Here is an 18,285-nt window from a genome sequence, read left to right on the forward strand (position 1 = left end):
GTAGCAGAGATGCTGAAAAATTCACATGTAAGTCAACCGAAGGGAAATGAAAGTATTTATTGTATATATTTAGCAATTTATTGAATAGCATTTTATGCCACCGCTGATTTTTTTTTACGTCAATAACTCAAGAGGAAACAATGGATACAATATGTGGCCTTAAAAAAGCGTACTATTTTTCGCAAAAAAATGGTTCGCAAACTTTCATAGAATCAAAGCGTTTGAAACAAAAATATTATTATATAAATAATAAAAAAACAAGGTAACACTACAAGTCTTTCAAAGGTATTCTGGAATTAACGGATGCAATTTGGTAAAACTTGGTTTTTGACTAGTAGGGCACACCCGCCATTGTTCGGACCATCGACAGAATAACGTTCGTGTTTTTCAGATTTCTCCATCCAAGACATAGATTTGCTGATGAATAACATCGCAAAGGTTTGTGGAAATGCTTTTATTTCTTTGTTCAAAATCGTTTTTGTGTTTGCAGATGTTAATTTGTTAGACAAACGAAATTAGGTCAAGGATTGTTTACATTATTGAATTTACAGGTAAACTCGGCCCTATACCAACTCGGGACAGGTCAACTCGGTCCTCTATTAAAAACCATATAGCCTATTAGGATATAGATTGTTTAGATTGTTTTAGTTAATAAAATATTGTTTGAAATTATCTTTAAGATAAATAATTATCTTTAGAAGAGATATCAACACAATATATGTTAAATATTAATCAATAAATAGAGTTTTTAGATTGAATTTTTGTGACAATGAATTTTATTGTATTTAATACTGTTTGTTTTTTAATATGGCAAATGCTTGTTTAACGATATTTTTTACAAAAAAAATCTGGAGTAGCATAAAATGCGTTTAAATTGTAAATTCTTTCTTTCTCTACAATTTCACATACTTTTCAATATCCTTGAGTAGATGTCTGTTAGTGTGAAAATGTTAAAACCATGACAGTTATGATGAAAACATATCAAAAGTAAGAAAAGTAATCATTATCAGTAATTATGTAATTATGGGCCGAGTTGACCCGTGCTGAGTTGGAATAGGGCCGAGCTGTCTCGAGGGCCAAATACGTTTAAGGGCCGATCTGACCCCTGATTCGAATTTACAGTGTTGACTGTTTGTGAAGGATTTTGCTTTTTCATTTCTATTGTATATAGACTATCTATTAAGATAGAAATAAGTTTATAATATGTTATATTCAACTGTTGTGTACAATTGATATTCGATAACTGTATAAAAATTTATCATGGCCCTCTTGATTTTTATTTGGCGAGGTCCGAGGACAGGCAGCCTTTCGCACAGACTGCAATTTGCATTTGGTATAGTAATTTTTTAGTGTTTGATGATCAGAAGATTTTTTTCCTTCTGAAAATCATGGACTTGAATAATTCAAATCTGTGTGAAAAGCGCAAAGAGAAAGAGACTGAAAATTAATTTATTATTTCTATGGACAATATTGATGTAATAAATTTGTAATAAAACATGTGGGTCAATTTCCAGCAGTAATTGAATCATGACAAAGTATTTTTAATAATTTTATTTAACTTGTGGCTACTTGAAAATTTCATGCTGGATGTTTGCTTACCATTACATTTTGCATAAGAGCTCTATGATTGACATTAAAGTCCACGGGCCAATTCATTTTCTGATATATCTATAATCTTTCCGATATCTTGTTATAATATAAATGACTGAACATCATTGTAGAATTATAAGGAAAAAATATATATCAGTGATTTTTTTTACCTTTGCATCCTGAGTCCAGAACTCAATGAATTTGCTATGGATGCAAAGTTTCAAATAATGTGCATCTTTTTGGATGCATACTTTTTCTAAGTAGGGAGTCCTGTCTGACAGAAATTTGGTATTAAAATTAATACCAAATAGTGTTCAACTTATGTCAATCATATTCTAGGTCCAGCTAAGATATAATAATGTGCTATACTATAGGTAAGCTTAAAAATATTAAGGAAAATGAAGTTTTGATTAATAACAAACTAAATTAATGGAAATAAACATATTAAATTTATTTGACAGTTTTGAATAATTTCAGTATCAGAAGCATTGTAATTAATATAGAAATCAAATTCATTTTTTTCTCCATCCATTGTTAATATACCTGTCATAATCACTTAAGCAGTATTAAGATTTGTAACTTGGATTTGTCGGCTAAATTATGGGACTCATAGATTTATAGCCCAGCGAGTACTAAGGACCCACACTGATGAGTTTGTAAAAAAAATCACTGTATATATGTTCATTCTTTGTAAAAAATGTTAGAAGACTTGCAAGTTACCGACTTTATTATTGCATTTATTTATTATTGAAAAAATGCTGAAACAGCTAGTCTCAACAGTGTTTATAGGCTAGAATTTTCAGTTTGCATTAGGGCCAAAATTATTAAATATATTGTTAGTCATGATGGCTTTCCCATTGCTGTCATCAAACTTTAACCTTGTTCATAACTTTTTCAGATCTTGGTGTATTGTCTTCATACTTGGCCACAACAACCCTTCAAATAGACCAGACTAAACTAAATAAAACTTGACCACCATATTAACATTCAAGGTAAATGTCTAAATTTTCTTGATTTTTGCTATTAGTGGCTATAATTTGTTATTTTTGAATGGATTGTCTTCAAACTTGAACAACAATGATGTCAATCTTTTCAGGATAGGACCTGACTCACTCATAAATGTCCTTGAAGCTTTTGTGATCAGAAGTTGTACAGAATAATACAAACCCAGAGCAATTTCATTCACTTGGTTTTTTTGCAACTTCTGAGAAAATGGATTTTAAAAGATAGTTGTTTTCTTGAAAATTTCAGGACAGTATAGTAGATAGTAAAGACATTTAATACATACTGTATATACACTATAATTACTATAGTATACTATAAAAATCTTTATGCTTGGACAATTTTGAACAAATTGTTTCTTAAACAGTGTAAGAAATTAGGATTTGAATTGACTAGGCTGGTCAGACTACTATATTGGAATATTCACTTGTCCAAAAGACATTTCACTAGCACGATTCATTTGTTCAAAACAGTTGTTTATATTGCCTCTGAAAATACAGTAGGCCTGGTCGGGCTTGTTACTGTGAAAAGTTGATAGCCCGAGGAGAAATTTAGTAGTCGGACTCTCAGACTACTGCTAATTTCGAACACTGCTTAATTATTGATTTGATATTAACTAACATAATTATTGGGATAACTATATGTATATCTAATAATAATTATATTTTATGTTTCAGAAGTTCGGCCTACATGTCAGATTTATGAATGTGAACAGCAGGATATCGATTTTAAGGATGCTTTAGGGTCAATGACAATGAAATCACGAGAGATAAAGGCTAAAATGTGAGACTGTCAATCTGACTAACCTTGAAGTGAACAAATGGAAAAAATGTCTCTTTCAATAGCATGGGCTTTTAAGGAAGAGGTACATGATTATTTAGAAGTATTTGTATATGATATTTCTTAATTATTATATTCTAATAGCTTTTTTTTTCTTGACTTGTTTAAAGGCTGACACAGGACAGTTTATTTTAATTCAGTGAGCTTCGGTCACTGGATAGACTATTGTCACAAAAAGCCAAATTTATAAAAAAGAATTACAGTGTATTTAAATATCTTATACAAGAAATTAGGAAACAAAATTAATTGCAAGAACAATTGTGACATGTAACATGTATTTAGGATTTCAGCTTTCTTTTCCTTTTTACCTCAGGACAATTCACATTAAAATATTGAATATTCACAGTAAGTAATGTTAGCACTCCGACATATCTGACATATATGATCATCTTATCATCACTTAGCTGTCTATAGCTTATCAGAATCACTCACATTTATGAATTTAAATAATTTTGAAAAAATTGCTGCTTAGCAAATAGATAAAATACTTGGGGTGTCTGTGACTGATTGGTTTAGTTTTCTTCATTTTAAACCTTTAAGCCTTTCACTGCTGTAAGTTTGTTCTCGGCAAGGGTTTACAAGTGGAATTTTAATTTTGCAATTAACTTTTTTCTAACAAATATTTCAGGAAACAGAGGCGCTTATATGATAGAACAGTAAAAGCAGGAGTGATAAGGAAAGATACATGTAGAATAAGATGTGTCTTCATGTCTGAAACACTAAAGAAATAGAAATATTGTGGTTTTATAAAACTTTAAAAAGAAATTGGAATATCAGGAGACTGCCTGCCCTTTTGCAATGTTGGATAATGAGTTCTTAGATGTGATGTCGAAAGTCTCATGAATATAGTACCATGACTTAATCTAATTAGAAAAAGAAATGACATTGAGGAGAGAAAACTAGTCACCAGTCTTTCACCAAGAACTAGAGATAACTTTCCAATATTTGAAAATATCATAATATGTATAGAACTTTATTGAGCCACCAGTTTTTCACCAGGAAAATAAGATCACTTAAATATTTTAGCTCACCTGTCACAAAGTGACAGGGTGAGCTTTTTCGATCGCTTTTCGTCTGGCGTCCACTTTAAATGACATCTCCTCATAAACCACTAAGCCAATTTCATCCAAACTTCACAGGAATGTTTTCTTTGGTGGTCACCTCTAAATATTGTTCATAGAACATGGTTGCCATGGCAACCAAAAGGAAAAAAGCTTAAAGTATCTTCTTTTTAAAGAACCTAAAGAGCTAGAGCTTAGACAAAGTATCTTCTTTTAAAGGTATGAAAACATCTTCTAGTGAGTGTCTACCAAGTTTGTTCAAATAAAAGCCCTGGGGGTCAAAAATTGGCCCCGCCCCAGGGCGTCATTGTTTTCCCCTATATGCATATAGTAAAAACTTAAAAATCTTCTTTTAAAGAACCAAAATAGCTAGAGTTTAGATATCAAGCATGAAACATCTTCTTGTAAGTGTCTACAAAGTTTGTTCAAATAAAAGCCCCCTGGGGTCAAAATTGGCCCCTCCCCGGGGGTCATTGATTTTCCTTATATGTGTATAGCAAAAACTTAAAAAACCTTCTTTGAAAAAACCTAAATAGCTAGAGTTTAGATATTAAGCATGAAACATCTTCTGGTAAGTGTGTACAAGGCCCCACCCCAGGGGTTTCATTATTTTTAACTATTTGTGTATAGTAAAAAACTTAAAAAATCTTCTTTTAAAAAACCCAATGAGCTAGAGCCTAGATGTTTAGCATGAAACATCTTATGGTGTCGACCAAATTTGTTCAAATTTAAGCCCTTGTATAAAAATTGGCCATGCCGGGGTGGGGGGTGGTGCAGAGGTCTTTGTTTTACATTATATGTGTGTAGTAAAAACTTAACATCATGAAACATCTTCTAACGGGTGTCTTACAAGTTTGGTCAAATAAAAGCCCTGGGTTTTAAACTGGCCCCGCTCCAGGGGCCTATATACACATGGCCCTCTTGTTCAAACAATCTTGTTGAAATATGTATGAACAAATCTTTATCAACTTCAAGCTTTTATTGAAGGAATTTGAAATAACTTGGCAGAAATGATTGTTATAATAAGACAATGAGACATGTCAACAACCAGACCCCTACCTCCAGGGTCAAGGTCGCACTTGCTCATTCAAGGTCAACTTGTCTTTTTTAGAGTATATCTCGTGTCTGGTCTTCCCTATCTCTAAAGGGATTTTGTAAATTCTTGCCACAATTGCTCACAATAATGAGAAGATGTGTCATGCTCAACAACAGGTCACCTGCCTCCAAGGTCAAGGTCACACTTGGAGGTCAAATATTAGCATAGCCTGTTACAGGGTATATTTCGTGTCCGGTCCATAACTTTGTCATTTATTGAAGGAATTTGAAATAACTTGGCACAAATGTTTGTTATAATAAGACGATGATGTGCAACAACCAGACCCTTACCTTCAGGGTCAAGGTCACACTTGCTCATTCAAGGTCAACATTGTCCATTTGAGGGTATATCTCGTGTCCAGTCTTTACCTTTCTTATCTTTGAAAGGATTTTGTAAATACTTGCCGCAATTGTTCACAACAATGCGAAGATGTGTTATGCGCAACAATCGGTCACCAACCTAGAAGGTCAAGGTCCACACTTGGAGGTCTAAGATTAACATAGCCTGTTATAGGGTTTTTTTTTGTCCGGTCCATAACTTTTTTGTATATCAAAGGATTTTGAAAACACTTGGCAGAAATATTCACTATAATAAGACAATGTGTCAAGCGCAACACCTGCATCCCTACCTCCAAGGTCAGGGTCACATTTCGAGGTAAAAAATTAACATAGTCTTTTAAAGGGTATATATTGTGTCCAATGTAGAACTTCTTCATAGTTCAAAGGGATTTTTGAAATAACTTGGCACAAATAGTCACAATAATAAGACGATATGTCAATTACAACACCTGCACCCCTGCCTCCAAGGTCAAGGTCACACTTAGAGGTATAAAGGTAACAAAGTCTGTTATATGGTATATTTTATGCCCCATCCATAACTTCTTCATAAATGAAGGGATTTGGAAAATACTTGGCACAAATAGTCACAATGATAAGATGATATGTCATGCACAACACCTGCACCCCTACCTCCAAGGTCAAGGTCACACTTAGAGGTCAAAGCAGGGATTTTTTCCAGGATTTTGGGAACATAACCCATACCCATGCAACTGGGAATTTCAGCGATATTTTGTTAAAATTGGGAAAAAATGTATGACTGAAAGTTTGCAGTGATTAAATTGTATGCAAGCAATCACTGCCTAGGATGGCTTCTTCAAACATTTAAACACTATTACAGTAAAGAAGCCCTTATTTTCAAAGATTTTTAGAATTCTTTATTCAATATTTATATTTTTTGTAACTTTCAATTGGGAATATTTTTCCTTTGGATTGGGAAAATAATATACTATTTTCAATTGGGAATATGTCCCAATAACGGCTATAAAATAAGCCAAAAAATCCCTGCAAAGCTTAACATGATATATTTTGAAATTCAGTATTTCATTTTATTTCTTTAATAAATTTATTGTTGCATTTGCAGATCCAGCATTGATCATAATTTTGGACTGAAAATCCTTAGATCCCTGCCTCAATCTTTTGAAATAGCACAATTTTTTGCTTCATATAAACTTCCCTGAGGCGGGGGACGTTGGTATCTCTGTTACAAATTCTTGTTTATTTTACCAACAAGTGTTCACTTTCAAACTTTTGATCATTGTATTTTTTGTACTACCTTTTGTATAATGTTGTATTTTATTTATGTTCTTATTCTAAGATTAGCATGGCCAACTCATGAAAGTCCAAATGATGGTCAACTTTATGGTTTTTTTTTGTTGTTTTTTTTAAACATTATTTACTTTATTTTTACAGTGTTCCTCTGAATCATACATTCTGTTTAGTTAAACATGCACTTCTTGTTACTTATTTTCCCATACTTCATATTACATTGATCACGGTTTGATGTGATGGCTCATAAAATTATAACAATATCATTTCTTTGTACTTTACCTAGTAAAATATGAAAACAGAAATGCTCTTGTAAGCTAACCAATAAGATTTGTACACCTTTTAAGGATTCAATTTATAACTGGTATATTCAACAATATATCAAAACACAGGTCAAGTATGATTTCAGTTACATTCCACAAAATTTATACAACATTATGCATTCCTTACCAAAATCATATGCAAAAAAATTGATTTATAACTGATAATATTTGAATGCTTTTGAAATCTATAAAGATTTTTCATATAACTCTGGACAAAATTAAACAGTCTTTAGTGAGTTGGAGTGTAGTATGAAAAATCAGGTGTCTGTTGCAAAGATCAAGGTCACTACTTTGGATCAAAAGTCAAATAATAACTTAAAACATGAGAGTATATTTCTATATACATGGCTGGATTTTCATAACATTTATCACAAATGCTCACTTATGTATACATCTTTCTCCCCAATCTGAAGCTTTAAGGTTCAGTTCTGAATAATGGCAACAGACTTGATATATGCTGCCAGTGGGCTTGTCTAATTATGTACATATTTTGATTACCCACTCAATATAAGCATTGTTCTTAACGCAGGCATTCAAGTCCTATGGGCACATTTCTACTTTTGACTATATTTTGTTGTATAATGTCAGTCTTGTATGTAAAAAAATCCTTAAAACAGCACCTCCTATATTACTGGCCGTTTGCATTAAAGCTTCTTTCATTCAGAATTGTTATAACTTGTATCACCTCAATATGTACCAATAATTTAAAGGGACTCACTCCATTGAGGTTTAAAAGCCTAAAACATAACATTTTGAATTTCTACAGAAATGAGCCGGGGCACTTGATACAGAAATATATGCACAGATAGTGAAGAAATATACTTTGAAATGAATTGAAAATCAATTTTTTTATGCTTTTCTCAGCCTGATCTGCGTGATATGTGTTTAAACGCTTTCATTTTGGGTAATTTTTTTTACAATTTGAATAATTATTTCTTGAAAAAACGAAGTGCGCAAATGATCTGAAATTTTTCTCAAAGATTAGTGGTCAAAACATACATCAAGTGGTACATTAATCTAGAAAAATAAATTTCAGTCTCATCATGTCAAAAAACCTCAGTGGAGTTCCTTTTACACATTTTATCTGACAAACTAAATTTCATTATCTCCATATATTTAATCATTTATTTTTTATATTACATATATTTTTACTTTTATGCAAGTTTTGACAATAAAAGTTTATTTTAAATCATTGTTCTTTGTTTTGCTATGACTTTAACAGCATGTACATCAATTTCATACTAAAACACAAGTAGCTATGTTTGAACTTACAAATGTAAGCACATGATGAGCTTTTCTTGTCCTTGAGTTTAAAATAAAAAGTCTCTTCATTAACTATGATTAAATAATGCTTATGGCATGGTCTTGAATTCCTATGAAGTAGTCATATAAGTCATGGCCGATTTAGGTCAAACTGAGTGGTTCTTTGTGTGCATAATGCAGTAGTATTATCTATTAATTAATTCACTTATTACTATATTAGTAACAGAATTGCCTATGATTTCAACTGATTATGAGTGTCACAACTTATGGGTTTGGGGCCCTGGGCAAAGAACTAGTTATCAGCCCACTGAACATGAGTAGTGCAAAAACGGAAACAATGACGTCACATTTTACGTCATCAAATCAGCTAGCTGTAGATTGAAGCTTGCACATATTCCTTTGTTTTTAATTCACACGCATTAGGTATTTCTATGAAAATTTCCTTCCAACAGTACTTTCAGTGCTTTGATTATGTTTCCAATTGAAATACAACTTGATAAAAACTTGTACTTGTTACACAATGAACATAAAATGTAGCCAGTATATTCTGGTCTTAAAACGTGATTTAGAAATGTCTTAATAGAATGGCAGGATTATATCACATTTAGTTTTAATTTCACTTTAGCCAGAACCATGGTGGGAAATGAACTGTACTTTGCCATAAATACGCTCAAATCTTACCTAGACCAAGTTGATCGAACTTTATGTTTCCAGAGTCGACCAGATTTGATAACCAGTCTCGTAATTTGAAAATATATGTACATTTGTCATACATACAATTTAATGAAATCGTTTCTATCGGATGTGATTTCTTTCGAAAATAGGAAAATAATAAAATTGTTTTATTTGTTGCTTCTTACTATACTAAACATAATATTTCCAGCTGTTCGTGATAAGAATTTTATCTTTAACAAAATTAATTGTTCCAAATATATTTAAGTTGCATGTATGAAATAGAATAAAATATGAACTTACTAAATACTCCATTTTACAAAAGCAAATACTAAACATTTATGATCCGACGACACATCTCCAATTTGCTTTTGTTATAATAAAAAGATTTGCGAACATTCAAAAAAAACGTACAAAAACACACAAAAACAGCGCTTTAAAATTCAAATATTTGAAAAACGTTACACCACTTAAAATAAATTTTTTTTTAAACACGCTTAGATCGTTAAGCATTATGCATAACAATGATAAAAGCAAATAAGTATATCAGTATTGTTGCAGTTTACTCGAGTATATAGGGTTATAGACATCAACTTGACATTAAATAGGTAAGCCCCAATTTTACAGGGATTATTTCAAAATAACTTATACCTGTTTGAATACTATTTCAAACCACACAAAAAGAATATGCAAAGAAATAAAAGAATATTCTTATACAGTATATAACCATTGTCTTGTAACCAATGTTTGTTACCTAATTTAAAGGCAATACAGAATGAAAATCAGTAAGGAGTTAAAATGTATGCCTCTCTGTGATTTGGTGAACCACTTTGTTTCATCTAATTGAGACAAAAAACGTCTGTCACATGACAGTTTCGACAAGTTTTCACGTCAATTATCAATATATTATAAAGAAAACTTTAACAAAGTTTCACACAATTCATTTTGAATGGTTTGTTAATACTATGCTTTTCATTAATGACATATTTTATAGTAAAACAAATTCCTCCGAACTTAGCTTATTATAATCACAAATAGGAAAATCTCCTTTAAAATAGATAAAGATAGAAACTGAAATTTTTCCTTAAAATTAACACGAGAAATAACTCTTTTGCACTCACAAATTTCGGAAAGTTAGCAGATTCCACGAGATATTAATTCGATTAGAAAAAAAAACATTTTGTGCTACCAAAATATTAAAAGGGCCCGTCTGAGGTAAAAAAAGCCAAAAAAATAACATCGGGAATTCTTACACAGATCAAGTGAATCATTTAAACTTGAAAAATCTGTAAACTAAGAAAATCAAGAAATATACTCAGAATTAAATTGAAAAGCGATTTTTTGTTCAAACAATTTCAGTGAAAAGGACAACAAAAACTTTCACAAAAAAGTTTGGGTCATTTTGAACAAGAAAAATGATGATTCTGAAAAAACAAAATAACTGGTTAAGGGCTTGATCATAAAATTTAGACGCAATGTATTGGTCTAGACATTTATCGAGTGGTACACAAATATCAGGAAATATATTTCTTATCCATTCATGTACAAAAAGCTCCAAATTACCACCTATTAAACAAAATAATATGGCTTTAAGTATAATCACTATAAGTGCCAGACAAAATTATATTGAGATATAATGATGCAGCAATGCTATACATTATGTGCTATATACATACAGGTAATAAGTTTCATTTATTATTAAGATAAAACAGTTATCACAATCAAGTGTATCGTAGTTGTCAGACATCATTAGCCGAAATAACATTATTGACATTATTGTCAAACAAGATTTTATATATAACTTAATTATTACACGTGTTAACATTGTCATTGAAGGTTCAGTTAAACAAAAGAAGAAAATGACATTAGCATAATTAAAAGAGCAAAAATAAAAACAAACTTAACAAAAACAAAACAACGGAATCAACAAAAAACAAAACAAATCACAAGAAAAACGATAATGACGACAACGTCGATACCAACAGCAACCACAGCAACAACAACAACATGTCCTCCTTGCCCATGGTAGCAAAAAAGGAAACGATGGGAGGAGTTCACACCCTCTTGATTGGTTCTTTAAATAAAATATTTAATTATTTTAACAAAACGTAAAAAAACAACAGAAAAGGCAACGTAAATCCCCCAAAACAATTAACTATTTCAAAGAATCTATATTAAATGTGTACGATCCTTCTCACGCATATATATGATATGTAACTTTATTAAATTGTCTATGGCTATTGCGCTAAATGCATGCTTTTGTCATTTTTGTAAATTAATTCTAATTTGAATGGAAAATATATTACCTTTACTTCCCCTCTTCATGCCTAGGATTCCAATAATGACAGGAAAATGATGACAAGGTATAATGCATTATTCTGATTCAGTCATTACATTTCTTTTTGTCTCAAATTTTTAAAAAAGGGTATGATATTTAAATGCATGTAAACAGTAGCGCCTAGATATTCATAAGAGTACAAACGCATTTAAGAAAGTCTACCTGACATTATGCGAGAACGTTTAGGAGATTAAATTTTGGAAGCCGTAAGAACATTTTATGTACAACATTAATAGAATTTATTTATTAAAAAGAACCCGTACAGAAAAAGGTCTAGACCATACCGGAAATTAGAAGTATGTAAATTAAATTAAGATATATTTAGCTGCATTTTCAGAAGTAAAACGACCAAGAATAAAAAACAAGTCAGGAGCAGTTGTTATTGATCTTATAAATAATAATATGTATTAGGTAGATTTGCTTTAAATCTATTGCAATGAAAAAGTTTTAAATTCGGATGCATTGCGTTTAATAGTTTTATATTTCTGCTTTCAATATACCGGTAAATATGTTTATTCATATCTGCATATGTTCAAAAATAGAAATAAACCATGATAAAAAAAACAGATAAAACATATAAAGAGATGACTCTAAATCTTTGCACTTCGCAAATATTTGAAACTTAAAAAAAAACCACCACCCCCTGAAAATCAAAAACAAAACATCAACAAACAAACAGACACTTATCCCTTGTTTTAAGTTGTCGTGATCTTTATAGCAAGTATCTATATCCAAAAATGTTCATACGATCGGGTATGATAAAAGGACCAGATTGAAACTTTTTTTAAATAATGATGATAATAATAATAATGATAATAATAATAATATAATAATAATGATAATAATAATACATTTTAAATAATATTTAATGATTATATTAATAAAATATAAAATATAAGTAATAAGAGAGAATAGAAATAGAAACACAGTATAGAAATTCGTCTGTGTTATATTGCAACTGTCATGTGGTTTTAAAATATCTTCATGATAATTTTAATCAAATGAAGCAATCAATTTAATCAGGCTGTCAAGTAATCCTAGTAATTAATAAATCTTTTTGTTCACGTTAAATTAAGATATGTATGAGTACCGCATCCAAATTAACTTGGTCCTGCATATCAGATATGTTTTGGTTGAATCTTAATTAAATGAAATGCCATTAAGTTTACAAAAATAACAAGTATAGTAACAAAAAAAAACAAACTCATATGTACTTATGTCACGGAAATTTCTATCAAAAGTAGGTAAAGTTGCGCAACCATGTGGAACTGGCTTTGATTTATTTTACTTACGTTATGGCAACAACGTGTACTTTTGTTTAAATGTATGTAAAACATTTCTTTATTTTCTGATGAAGACAATTATATTGTACTTAAAGTAATTCATTCAAGTCATAATCCCTCAATTAAGCATTGTTAAAATAATGAATGTTTTACATATGCATAGTAATCCTGTAGATAACTTATTTTTAAGCATAACGAAGGCTATTATCACTATTTTATCTTGTTACTTTTCTTTTATTTTTAGTAACAATTTTTGTTTGAGTAGAAAGTTTAATTTTCGTGTGTTAAATATTTAATTTTGTTTCATACTTATTCCATTTCAATTGCAGAAAATCTCGACGTAAAATACAGATAAAATCTCAAACACTCGATTGTAAGCTTAAAAATTCTAAAAATCAGTTGAATGATATAATCCAACAAGCACACAGGTTATTAAATTCTAAAAAGTTTCCGACTACATGTACGATATAGCAAAGATACACATCAATGTGAAAGCGTTGCATGTGTACAAGCACGTCGACGGCTGGTACTACAACTTTGTTAATGATCGTAAAATATGATCAGTTGAAATGAAAAATAAAAATTCAAATGTCATCAGAGAAATTTGATTCTTGCAGGATTTCATGAGTTCGTTTTAATTTGTAACATTTGGTATAATCTTAAGAGAAATCTGACACTGGAAAAAAAAAAAATTAAACACAGGCATGAAAAAATTATGAATCAATCAAATAGGGCAAAGGTCTTTCAAACTTCAGGAGATTACCAGTTAAAAAAAAAAAGGTTTAATAAGGATTTTTTTTCACAAAATTAAAATGAAATTTATCAGTTTAAATGAACTTGTGAATGGTAATAGTCTAGCCTCTACGGAAATTCTATATTTCGACATTGAGTTCTAGTTTTTTTTTTTCAAATGCAATTTTTTATACAGTTCAATTTAAGTACGTGGTTTAAATTTGAAGAAAACTCTGAAAAAAAATGAGAAAAACGTAATTGATTCGGGTGCCATTTTTTGTACTCCTTCGATTTGCATTTTTTGTCTAAATTAGACAAGAATGTTAAGGTCATAGCCACTGTTGGAATTATTAAGTATATATTAAAAAAAATATATATAAATAATTATTTAGATAAAACCCTTTAAGGCAAGTGATACAGTAGGGAACCGGAATGATGAAGCTATATTATAAAGAGCGGACTCTGTTCAAAACATAGGCTAGCGCAACTAGGCGAAATCAGCCACCATAATTATCGCTACCAAATTCATCCGTTTTATTAACAGCAAATACTTGACAGAATCAAATATGAAATATCAGACTTAACCGCAGAATCATCGTAACCTCTCGCTCAGTTTCATAGGAAGAGTAAGGTAAAATGTTAGTGTAATATTACTTTGGAAGATAATATTGTATTTGAATGTACGTCTCGGTATGAACCTTATTTTGGCAAAGTTGTTATATAATTAGTTATTTATATTAGTACACAAATGACATGTAACATGTATAACTATATAAACGGAACTATTTCTATACTAGCTATCAGTTTTTACAAAATCCAACTATTTTTGTGACATCGAACATTGAAGTAGCAAAGTTCATTATGAAACAACACCATACAACATATAGGAAATCTTAACTTTCTTCTGTTCTTGAAAAGAACACAGCATGCGATTATATTTCCAAAGTAATACTCATTTTTCCTTAAATCGATACTGCAATAAAATAAATTATACTTTTTTTTTTCAATGTAATTTTAACATGGTATGTATTATATTTTATTACTGTTTTTATTAGCAGTATTAAAAACGCGAAATATCTAAAATATTATGAAGTTAAAATTCCAATGAGGTCCTTAAGCCTTTGAAGATTTTATGCATAGATCAAGTGGGATATTCAAAATAAAAAACTTTTCAAATAAGATTAAAAAAAAATATAATACTTAAGAAAATAATGAACCAGTATCAAGAAAACATGTCATTTTATAAATCTTTTAAAACATCATGGGAAAATATTTGAAAACATAAAAAATAGTTGGAGATTAAAACCCTTCCTTATTCTTGGTAATCATTTAACCACTTAATATCTCGTGTTTAAAAGACAATAAGTCATGAATCTTTGAAATCAGACAAACAAAACGCTTTCTCATGTCAATTATCAAGGTTTATTACTAAGAATTTATTTTAAAAAACATTTTAACAAATTAAAGTTTAAAATATATGTTTTGAAAGGGAGTATATCTTAAACAAAATAGAAAATTTTTTTTCCTGAATTCAGTTTTTTTACGAATAGCGATATCATTTTTCTGCTTTAAAAAAATTTTTAAAAATTTAGGAGAAAGATGTAAAGGTCAAAAAAAATTTTTTGACATTTTATATCGTTTTAAAAAAAATAACAAAAATGCATTTTAAGGTTATAAGGCATATAAAACATAATCTATTATTCTGTAATATTATTCTAATAACAATCTACAAGATGTATTAAGATAATCGTTCAGGTACTCGGACTTGTTTTATTTTGGATTAACCCAAAATTGGAAAAAGCTTTGGCAGACAATGTATGAAACATTTAAGTTTCAAGATCCAAAATTATAAAATAAATGCTACAGAATGAATTAATATATATTTTATATTTTTGAGCGAAATGGTTAAAACTCAGGGAGAAATATGTTTTTTACTCACATTTTCCGGCAATGAAAGTGTGTTGCAAGTTTTGATGAGTAATGTTGTAATTATTGGAATTACAAGATTCCTTTACATCTACGAAATGTGCAACCCATATTTGAGGCCTGCTATTTGGCTATTGGCAGAATATTTCCTATGAGCAGCACTTCATATTGTAATCTATCCGTTGTTTGCGTTGCAATTGCTGGAAATCTCCGAAAAAGAAATCAAATTCATTTTCAGGAAATCTCTTGTGGAAACATCAAAAAATGTTGAGATACCTTTGTGAAAATAATAAAAGAAAAAATACTGAAAAATGTTATTGTTTTGCAAGTATATAGAAGATTTGTAATATAAAGTATTCTTTAGCTTTTTTTTTTTTCATTTTTTTACAGTAGCAGCAGTAAAACAGTCCGTAAAATATTCGTTTAAGGTTTTGTTTTAAAAGTTGATGTACATGTAGTCATTTGAAAATTTTCTTTTAATCATAATTTTTTTTTAAAAATTTAAAATTACAAATAAAAAAAATGGTCAGTCACTTTTTTCAAATCTTAATTTAACTGAACATGAAAACATTCGATGGCAAAAAAACCCAATATCTGTTAAAAAAAAGTCGGACAACCAAGGACATTTTTTGATGAAAAAGTCTTATTTTTTCCTTTTCTTTGTTTTAATAATGCACACTTTTTAAAAAAAAATCGAGGTTTCAAACAATTAAGACGATTTGTCTGAAATATAAGTAGTGGGAAACCCTTGTATGTTAAAAAATGCAGCTTTTTTAAAGAAATTACAATGATAGAAAAAAAAAAACGACACAAAAGGCGCTGATTCTGGGAGAATTTTAAACACAATGAATATTTTTTTATTAAATATACACTGCTATTAAGTAGTAATGTCTTTTAAAAACGATTAAATTTTTCCCCTTTCCCAAGAAACAATATAAAAAATCTCAAAGAACTATTTTAAAATTTTCGTAATAGCAAAATTTATACATTAAAGTAACAATCAGGCATACGTGTTCGCTAAATGATTTAGATTTATTTTTGGGACCTTAGTTGAATTAAAAAAGCAATATCAAAACGAAATATAAAAAATGATAATAATAATTTAAAATATGAAAAAAAGAAGAAATGGTGAAGAAGTAATTTAAAAACAAGAATTAGAAGAGGAGGAAAGAAGAAGAAAAAAATCAAAAAAATATTAAAAATATTAAATGACGAAAATGGTGATTAATCAGCTTCCTGAGAGCTTATATCATTACATGCTTTCAATTTTGATCAGAGAATTAAAAAAATTATGCCCTCGAGTTATGATTAAAAGAAACCACTGTTTTGCAATTAATTGCTAATGCTTTTTAATTAGTATACGTATATGGTATCAAACAAATCCTGGCCCGGGAAATGTTTTTAATTAATTCAGGCAAACCTTAATTAAATAAATAAAAAACAATTAATAAAAAATATACTAATTAAAACCCATTAGTATCTTTTTTTATTTTTAATTGAAAATATAACCCTAGAAATTATGTAAAAATTCTAATTGAAAACCAAATGACACTTGAAACTTAAAATCTTTTTCCCGGGCGTTCTTTTACCAAACCGACTTCCCCTCAAAATGTCATCAAAACAAAAAGCTTATAATTTCCTTATATTGATACCCTTTTAGTATGTTTTCATTTGGGAAAAGACTTTTCTAAAGTTAAGGTCCAAATTACTTTCCGCCCCCCGCACTAAAGTTTTCAATCAGAGATGTCATTTTTCCCCGATCTTGAAGATTGTGTAGTACAAAATTCTTATTTACTCATGAATTTTTGTTCCTTAAATTGACTTTTTTTATCTCGTTGGATAGTTTGGACTTTTGTCTTAATTCCTGAATTTTTTTACTGATTCTAAAGTGCACTTTTGTCGGCATCTGAACACGATTGTTTTTATTGAAAACAGTGATGTTTTTCTGTACGGTATCAGAATGGGAAAACTGTGATTACTGTGTTGTTTTAAAATTATTCATAAGGTTTAATTAAGTTTCTGATGGAAATGGTGGTATGTCGTGGTATGTGATGTTTGCACGTCAGTAATTTGAATTGTTATTGTTGCTGGGGGTTTTTCTAAGACATATGTTAGTTCCTTTTAAAATTTAATTTTTCATTTTACACTATATCATGAAGAGTTTTTTTATTGGAAAAGGGGACAAAATATGAAAAACAAGATCAAAAAAGGGAAAAGGCGGCGTTTTATGAACGCAACCCCATATGACCCCGCAACAAAAACCAATGGCAAAGGGGCCCCGGCGGACCGCAAACATAAAAAAGGACAGGGGAACGACACGTTTCCTTACAAAATTTCCATCCTGTAATGATTAAGTATAGAACAAATTTAATAAAAGGTAATACTGTAACCATTTGATCTTTAATTAATTCAATTGTAAACAATTTTAATATAAAAATTTCAATATATTTGTGCTTTACTATCTATATGCAGTGTTTTTTACTACGAGAACATAAAATTGTGTGGGATGGGTTCGGAAAACTAAAATACTGTCGCTATTTTTTTAAAAAACTGTA

The 18,285-nt window shown here is 29.9% G+C and overlaps 1 long non-coding RNA gene across 1 annotated transcript; it reads left to right on the plus strand.

Moving 5' to 3' along the window:
• Nucleotides 1-325: 325 nt before the first annotated feature.
• LOC132715182 (uncharacterized) lies at nt 326-4,181 on the plus strand. Its single transcript, XR_009623654.1, has 4 exons — nt 326-438; nt 2,489-2,582; nt 3,270-3,457; nt 4,061-4,181. It is a non-coding gene; the product is annotated as an uncharacterized LOC132715182 (long non-coding RNA).
• Nucleotides 4,182-18,285: the final 14,104 nt, after the last annotated feature.

This window comes from Ruditapes philippinarum, unplaced genomic scaffold (assembly GCF_026571515.1).
Source record: "Ruditapes philippinarum isolate M1 unplaced genomic scaffold, ASM2657151v2 ctg13267_1_1_1_1, whole genome shotgun sequence".
Taxonomy (NCBI): Eukaryota; Metazoa; Mollusca; class Bivalvia; order Venerida; family Veneridae; genus Ruditapes; species Ruditapes philippinarum.